Here is a 7,473-nt window from a genome sequence, read left to right on the forward strand (position 1 = left end):
GTAAAGCTTTAATGCATCTTGAGAGATAGATGATCAGCTTCTTAGAGGGAGACCCCAAGCTAAGAAACCCAGCCCCTTATATAAGCCTAGGAGCTCCGAGTGAGACGTGTAGAGCCGGGATTGGTGGTTTGCACATCACCCCAGATGACGCCACGGGAGAGGCACAGCTTAAACGGTTAACTCCAACTGACAGCAGATGTCAGCGACATCTTCTAACGGCAATAGCGATAGCGAGGGCGGCTCCTCACACCAGACTTCCTTCCGAAGGAAGCAGATTAAATAGACCATTCATTCCCTTTTCATACAGTTCCCAGTTATGAACAGGATAGCACCATATAGGATCTTGATTTGTGCTTGGGGACTCGGGAGTGGCTGAGTGGAGAGGAAGAGTGTGCAGAGCTGGGTCAAGGAAGCAGAAGGAAGGCACATCTTGGAATGGAAGGCCCACTTGAATCTTGCTTTATCTGATACTCCAGGAAGGTGTAAGAGGGAAGGGCCCCAGCCAGGGATCAGGAGGCATCCAGTGCTTCACTATGGGAAGGGGTAGCACCAAGAGGTACAGAGGGCACTGATGGTGGGGAGGAGGCATGTGCGGGGGCTTTCATCAGTTCTGAGTTATAAGCTCACTGCATAGAAGTCTCGGGGAGGCAGTGGGCGGTTGGATGGGGAAGAGAAGGAGCCAGCATACCGTGGGCTGTTGCCTTGGGATGAACGGGAGGGAGCTGGGCTCTCCACTCTCATCCGTCCACACACAGGAGAAAGAACAGAGTCCCACAAGCCTGGATCCAGAGTCCCCAGTGAAAAATAGAATGGCCGTGAAGCCTCAGCACCAAGCAGCCCTATGCGGGCTCCCTTCAGCTTCCTTCCCATCTCAAAAGCTCAGTTGCTAAAGCAGATGGGACCAAGTTCAAACCCAAACTTCTGGTTCGTCTGACCAAAGTCAACGGCAGCCACATCCCACAGAGGCAGAAAGCCGGCACGAGAAGAGCTGAATTCAAAGAGGGTCCTCGCCTGTCCCTTCCGGAGCTGGCAGCCATCATGGGAGAACTTCACGGTAGTTGCTGTTGTCTGGTTGAAGGACAGCTCTTCCCAGTTGGTCCCTCGGAAGTGGATGGAGCGCCTGTGGTCACAAGCAGCTTCATTCAGCCAGGCCACTGAGTTCTGGCAGGAGTAAGTGAACCTCTGATGGGCTGCAGCACTCAACAGCTTCAGGAAGGTCAGTTGGACCACATTCACGGGGGAGCCATCAGCATCCACATAGGAGAACTTCTTCCCTCTGCGGAAAGTGCTGTACCAGTCTCCAGGCTTCTCTTTGGACCAAGAGGCCAGTTTCACCATCTCAAACTTCTTGTCCGGGTAGAGACAGGCCTCGCCTCCCACAGTGAAGTTGCAGAAAACCTTGAAGGCATCCCGTGAGGAGCCCTGATTGGGGTCAATCCAGTAGTCTCCATCGGTCAGGTGTGGGTGGTTATGGTGAAGCTCATGGCATATGAGGCTTGGGTGCTCTGCTGTGTCAGGAGGTCGCCGTAGCTGCTCCAGCTCCAAGCTCAGTGAATCGAGTGAGGCCACCACCTCCTCCAGGCCACCTTCCGGGGTGTCCAACACTGAGCGGTGCCTTCATAGACCATGCGGCCCAGCAGGGGGATCCGGGGGGACAGGAGGACCCGCTGGTCCAGTGTCTCCACGAGGACCAATAGATCCCGGGGCCCCCTTGGATCCCTTCTGCCCCAGAGGGCCCACCACACCTGGTGGACCAGGGTGACCTAATGAACCAACCGGACCAGGAAGACCGGCGTCTCCCTGGGGCCCTGGAGGGCCCTGCGCTCCTGGCAACCCCTGATTGCCTTTCTCACCAGCCTCCCCCGGGGGACCAATAAGGCCTATTAGCCCAAGGTGGCCCTTGTCCCCCTTGAGGCCAGCATCTCCCTTCAGCCCTGGGAGGCCAGGGGGGCCCAGGGGCCCTGGAGGGCCTATCAGCCCAGGAGGTCCCAGGAGGCCTGGTTCACCCACAGGACCAGGGATCCCTGGGAGACCATCAGGCCCAAGCCATCCAGGGGTCCCTCCAGCCCCTGTGTGGCCTGTTCTGCCTGGGGTCCCATCAGGCCCAGCATCTCCATTGGCTCCTTTCTCTCCCTCTCTGCCTTCTGGTCTCATGCGGCCAGGGGAACCCCTCTTGCCAGGGAGTCCACGGGCACCATGTTCTCCTGAAGCTCCAGGTGGCCCCGGACCCCCAATGTCACCAGGATCTCCCTTCTCTCCTGGAGGGCCGTCCACACCCTGAACTCCAGGGTCTCCCGGCGGTCCTAGATCTCCAGGGAGTCCTGTGGGGCCCATGCTCCCCTTAGGCCCGTCTTCTCCAGGGGGTCCCTTCTTACCTGGAGGTCCAGCAGCCCCTGATGGACCCGAATCCCCCTTTTCACCTATTTCGCCTTTGGGTCTAGGAATGCCAGGAACTCCTGGGGGTCCAGCGGCTCCAGTATCCCCCGGGTCACCCTTTTCACCCACAGCACCAGTCTGCCCTACTCCTCCAGGCAGCCCTGGAGGGTCCTCTGATCCACTGGGCCCAGGGGGACCCCGAGGGCCTGGAGCTCTATGGGGACCCATGGATCTCAAGTCTCCAACCTTGCCCTTCTCCCCAGGAGGGCCTGGCAGCCCCTGCAGACCTGGAGGACTAATTACATCTACAAAGCCTCAGACTCCATCATCTCCCTTCTGCCCAAAGAGGCCAGGGGATCCCCGGCGACCCTGAGGCCCATCAGCACCCAGGAGGCCTGGATGACCGGCTGGACCCCTTATCCCTGTTGGTCCGGGTGGGCCCGCATCTCCTTTACCCCCTTTGCTTCCCTTGTGACCGGGCATCCCTACTTCCTCCTTGTCTCCTTCCTCACAAGAAGGCCCTGCAGCTCCAGGGGGTCCCTGAAGCCCTGGCAGCCCTAGGATACTATCTTTGCCAGTGGGACCAGGGGCACCCCGTTCTCCCAGAGACCCTTTCTCACCAGCAGGACCAATAGGGCCTTGTCCATCACTCTGGCCAGGAAGCTCAATGCCACCAGAAGGGCCTACAGGACCACGTTCACCTGGGGAGCCATTGGCCCCAACAGGACTGGGGGAACCTTGTCTCCCTTCAAACCAATGGCCCCTCCTTCCTGGGGGACCCCAGGGGTCCTAGTTCACCCTTGGTGCCTTCTTTGCCTTCTATGCCTGGAAGACCTTGTTCACCAGGAGGCCCAGGGGGCCCTGGGGGCCCCTCTCGCCCAGAGGCCCCATGTCCCCTACCTTCCCCCTGAGGACCAAGAACACCAGCTGGTCCAGGGGGGGGCTGTCTGACCTTGGAAGCCCAATTCTCCTCTTTGTCCAGGAAGCCCAGGAACTCCATCTTTCCCCTGAGGACCTGGGGGACCCTTTGGTCCAGGGAATCCTGGAGGACCTTGCAGACCAGGGAGACCCTTTACTCCAGGAACCCCAGGAGACCCATCTTGGCCCACATCAACCTTGGAACCAGGCTGGCCTGTGGTCCCTGGTTATCCCCGGTCTCCTCGACAGCCAGGCATACCACGTTCTCCTTCCTCCCTTGGCTGCCCTGCTTTGCCCCTTTCGCCCTTCTCCCCTAGGGGTCCCAGGGGTCCAGGAAATCCAACAGATGCTTAGGTCCTAGGTGTCCTGGGTAACCTGGGAGACCTGGCACTCCAAGCTTGCCCTTCTCTCCTGCTGCTCCTGGGAGACCCTCATCCCCAGCCAGTCCCTAAGGCCCCTTTTGTCTTTCTGGACCATCCTCTCCTCTGGGACCTGGGAGTCCTGCGTTTCCCCAGTCGCCTTTTGGTCCCTCATCACTCTTGAAGCCAGGAAAGCCATCCTCTCCCCTTTCTCCTTTCTCTCCTTGGAGGCCCTGGTTGCCAGAGGTACCCTTCACACCCCGAGGTCCAGGATACTCCAGAGGGTCTGCTGATCCTGGTGGACCCTGGGCCCCCTTTTCTCCTGTAGGACCCTCATGGCCGGGGTGACCCAGGGGGCCCTCAACTCCTGGGACACCTGGAATTCCGGGGTTTCCTGGGGACGCTTTTCCCCAGGAGCACCAATGGGCCCCTGAGGGCCTGGAATTCCCTGGGAGCCATGGTTTCCTTGCTGTCCTGGGGGACCTGTTTCTTCAGGAGGACCCACGTTGCCTTTGGCACCTGGCACACCATCACTTCCGGTCACACCAGGGCATCCCAGGGGTCCAGGGAGGCCTCTGGGGCCAATCAGACCTCAGGGACCAGGCTCTCCAGCCTGGCCAGTGGGCCCTGCAGGTCCTTGCAGGCCCTTCTCCCCATCCTCTCCTGGGGGGCCAGGTTGCCCTACATGTCCAAAGTCACCCCTCTGGCACTTCTCACCAGGCAGCCCTGGAAGGCCATCAAAGCCCCAGTCACCCTTAGGTCCTGTGTCTCCGGGGAGCCCCGGAGCCCCATCTGCTCCAGCTCGGCCTGTTTTGACTTCCTGGCTGGGAGGCCCAGGAGTGCCCTGTAATCCTCGGGGACCCTGTGGCCTTGTTTCTCCTGATTCACCTTTCAGACCTGGGTATCCAGGAAGGCCCACAGGGCCTGGGCATCCAGTGAGCCCCACTGGGCCAGGGGGCCCTTTCATGGAGAGCTGAGCCTGTTGCAGTATTGCCTGGGCCTGGACCTGCTGGAAGGAGACTGGGGGCCCTTTGGATGATGAGCCACTCGCAAGATGGAACGGCATCATAATCACGTTGCCAGGAAGACCCGGACTCCATCAACACCTGGAATTCCTGGGAGGCCAGCAGGACCTGGTAGACTTCCGTCCCCAGGGATGCCTGGAGGGCCTGGATGGCCTGGAGGGCCTGAAGGACCAGATATTCCCTTTTGAGTAGAGACTATCCAACAACCTCCAGGCAATACTATAATTAACGCCCTCCATGAGCACTCAGGAGGCTGAGGCAGAAGGATCAAGAGGTTGATTCCAGTCTGGGCTACATAGTGAGATCAAGACCAGCCTGAGGTTTATAAAAGAAAAGGAAGGCAGGGAGAGAGAGAGAGAGAGAGAGAGAGAGAGAGAGAGAGAGAGAGAGAGAGAGAGAGAGAGGCAACAGCTACATGAGTGCATGCGTGTGTGTGTTTTCTAGACAGGGTTTGTTTGTGTAGACTTGGAACTCATTCTGTGGATCTGGCTGGCTACAAACTCTGAAAATCTGACTGCCTCTGGCTCTTGAGTGCTGGGGTTAAACACAAGCACTGCCAACAAGCAGTAAAGTTGGAATTCATCAACTTTTTCAATGCAGGGTTTCTATGTGTGGCTTTGGCTGTCCTGGAACACATTTTGCCAGTCTGTCCTGGAGCTCACAAAGGTCTGCCTGCCTCTGCAGGTGATGGAGAAGTGAGGTTGGTCTGCAATGTTGAAATGCTGGAACTTTGTCAAGCAGCAATGGTCACCATGTGGTCCCTGCCATTATTTCATAACATAGCTTCATGTGCTATGGATATGAATATAAGTAATTATTATTTGATATTCCCTGCTTATTTATGTCCCCATTATTTTCCCATGGGGCACTTCATCTTGAAGTCCTGCCTTCAAAGGTGATTGTCTATAGATGAGTTATAATGTCATGGCAATGTGATTTATTAAAAATAAATAGTTTCTCTTAAATGTGTGTGTGTGAAATGTGATTACAAGTTTTTGACCATGACAGTTATGTAGAGACCAGAAATCAGCATTGTGGGGTCTACTTTTGGCCTGCAACTAGTGAATCAGTATACCTGTAAAATTTTAATTTCCCTGTGAATCTCATTGTGGGAAAATACTTGGGTCTTCCAAGTGAGAATGCCTCTATGGAAGAAACATTTACTTCATATCTGACCACCTTACAGGATAGACAGGAACTGACAACGTGGGAGTGTTTTAAAGATGGGGAAAACTCATTATTTTTCTTCATTATATAATTTAGCTTTGCATATAATTACCTTCTATCTAAGCCTGTTAGGACCCCAGGGATGGATTATTTACCCTATATTTTCTTTTTAGCTCCAAATTAGTCAAACAGAATAAATATGTTTTAATTTTTCATTACTTTTGTCATTTTCCCTTCTGTAATATTTTTTTCTCTTCTTTTTAAGAACAGTATTTCTATGACTCCCTGTCTGGCCTAGAATTCACACTTAAGACTAGGCTGTTTTATAAAATTAGAGAGATCTGTCCATCTTGACAGAAAATGTCTTACCACATTGATAACATTCATAGTGTTTCTTTCCAGTGTGTGCTCTTTTATGAGCTATGAGATTGATATGTTGTGAAAAAGCCTTACCACATTGATTATATTCATAAGGTTTCCCTCGTATATGTTTGCTTATGTCTTTTAAGCTCACTACAAGTTGCAAAGCTTTACCACATTGATTAAATTTGTAAGGTCTCTATCCAGTATGTCTTCTTGTATGTATTTGGAGAGTACTGACATGTGCAAAAGGTTTACCATAGTTTGTGTTCTTTTATGTCTTTGAAGCTCACCATGACTTTCAAACACATTATCACACTGATTACATTCATGGGTTTTCTCTCCTGTATGTGTTCTTTTATGGAGACAGAGATAGCTGTGACATGCAAAGACTTCACCATACTGAAGACTTTCATATGGTTTCTCTCCAGTATGATTTTTCTTATGCTTTGAAGATGCCTATAACACACAATATTTATTAACACATTGATTGTATTCACTGGGTTCTGTCCCATATGACTTTTAAAACCTTTGCCGTATAAATTATAATGCTGAAACTTAGTTTCTTTATAAATTGATTTGATGATTTGGCCTAATTGAAAAGAGGAATGAGACCTTAAGTTTTAGATTCATGATGCTTCCCTTCATGAGGGGTTGTTTTATGGCTTAGCAGATACCTGTGAGAGTAAGCGCCTTTCTTTCATGGCCCATATTTATGGCTTTTTAATGAGATTTCTCACATATTTGAAAAGAACTGGAGGAACTCAGAGCTTTGCCATACATATGCATTCATAAATTTCCCTATAGTGTGGGTCATAGTACACTGGCAAAATATACCATGACAAATGGAAGTATTCATACAATGAAATTCTCATAAGGGTTTTCCCTAGTATAAGTTTATTGATGTCTTTCTAATGATGCTGTAAAACCAACTAATTGTAAACTTGTATCATCTTCAACAAATTTACTGAAAGTGGGGACTATTAAAGAAATATCTTTTGGCCGGGCATTGGTAGCACACGCCTTTAATCCCAGCACTCGGGAGGCAGAGGCAGGCAGATCTCTGTGAGTTCGAGGCCAGCCTGTTCTACAAGAGCTAGTTCCAGGACAGCCTCCAAAGCCACAGAGAAACCCTGTCTCGAAAAACCAAAAAAAAAATATCTTTCATATCTCCTGAGAGCCAGAAAGAGAAAAAGCAGGAGAGAGAGAGAAAGAGAGGTACATTGCTTCTTTCCACATTCTAGGTTAACATGGCTTGTATGTATAGT

At 52.3% G+C, this 7,473-nt stretch overlaps 1 pseudogene; it reads right to left on the reverse strand.

Moving 5' to 3' along the window:
• Positions 1-850: 850 nt before the first annotated feature.
• LOC121138727 lies at positions 851-4,859 on the reverse strand (annotated as a pseudogene).
• Between the last annotated feature and the right edge of the window lie 2,614 nt (positions 4,860-7,473).

The sequence above is a fragment of the Mesocricetus auratus genome, unplaced genomic scaffold (assembly GCF_017639785.1).
Source record: "Mesocricetus auratus isolate SY011 unplaced genomic scaffold, BCM_Maur_2.0 contig_5909_pilon_obj, whole genome shotgun sequence".
Lineage (NCBI taxonomy): Eukaryota > Metazoa > Chordata > Mammalia > Rodentia > Cricetidae > Mesocricetus > Mesocricetus auratus.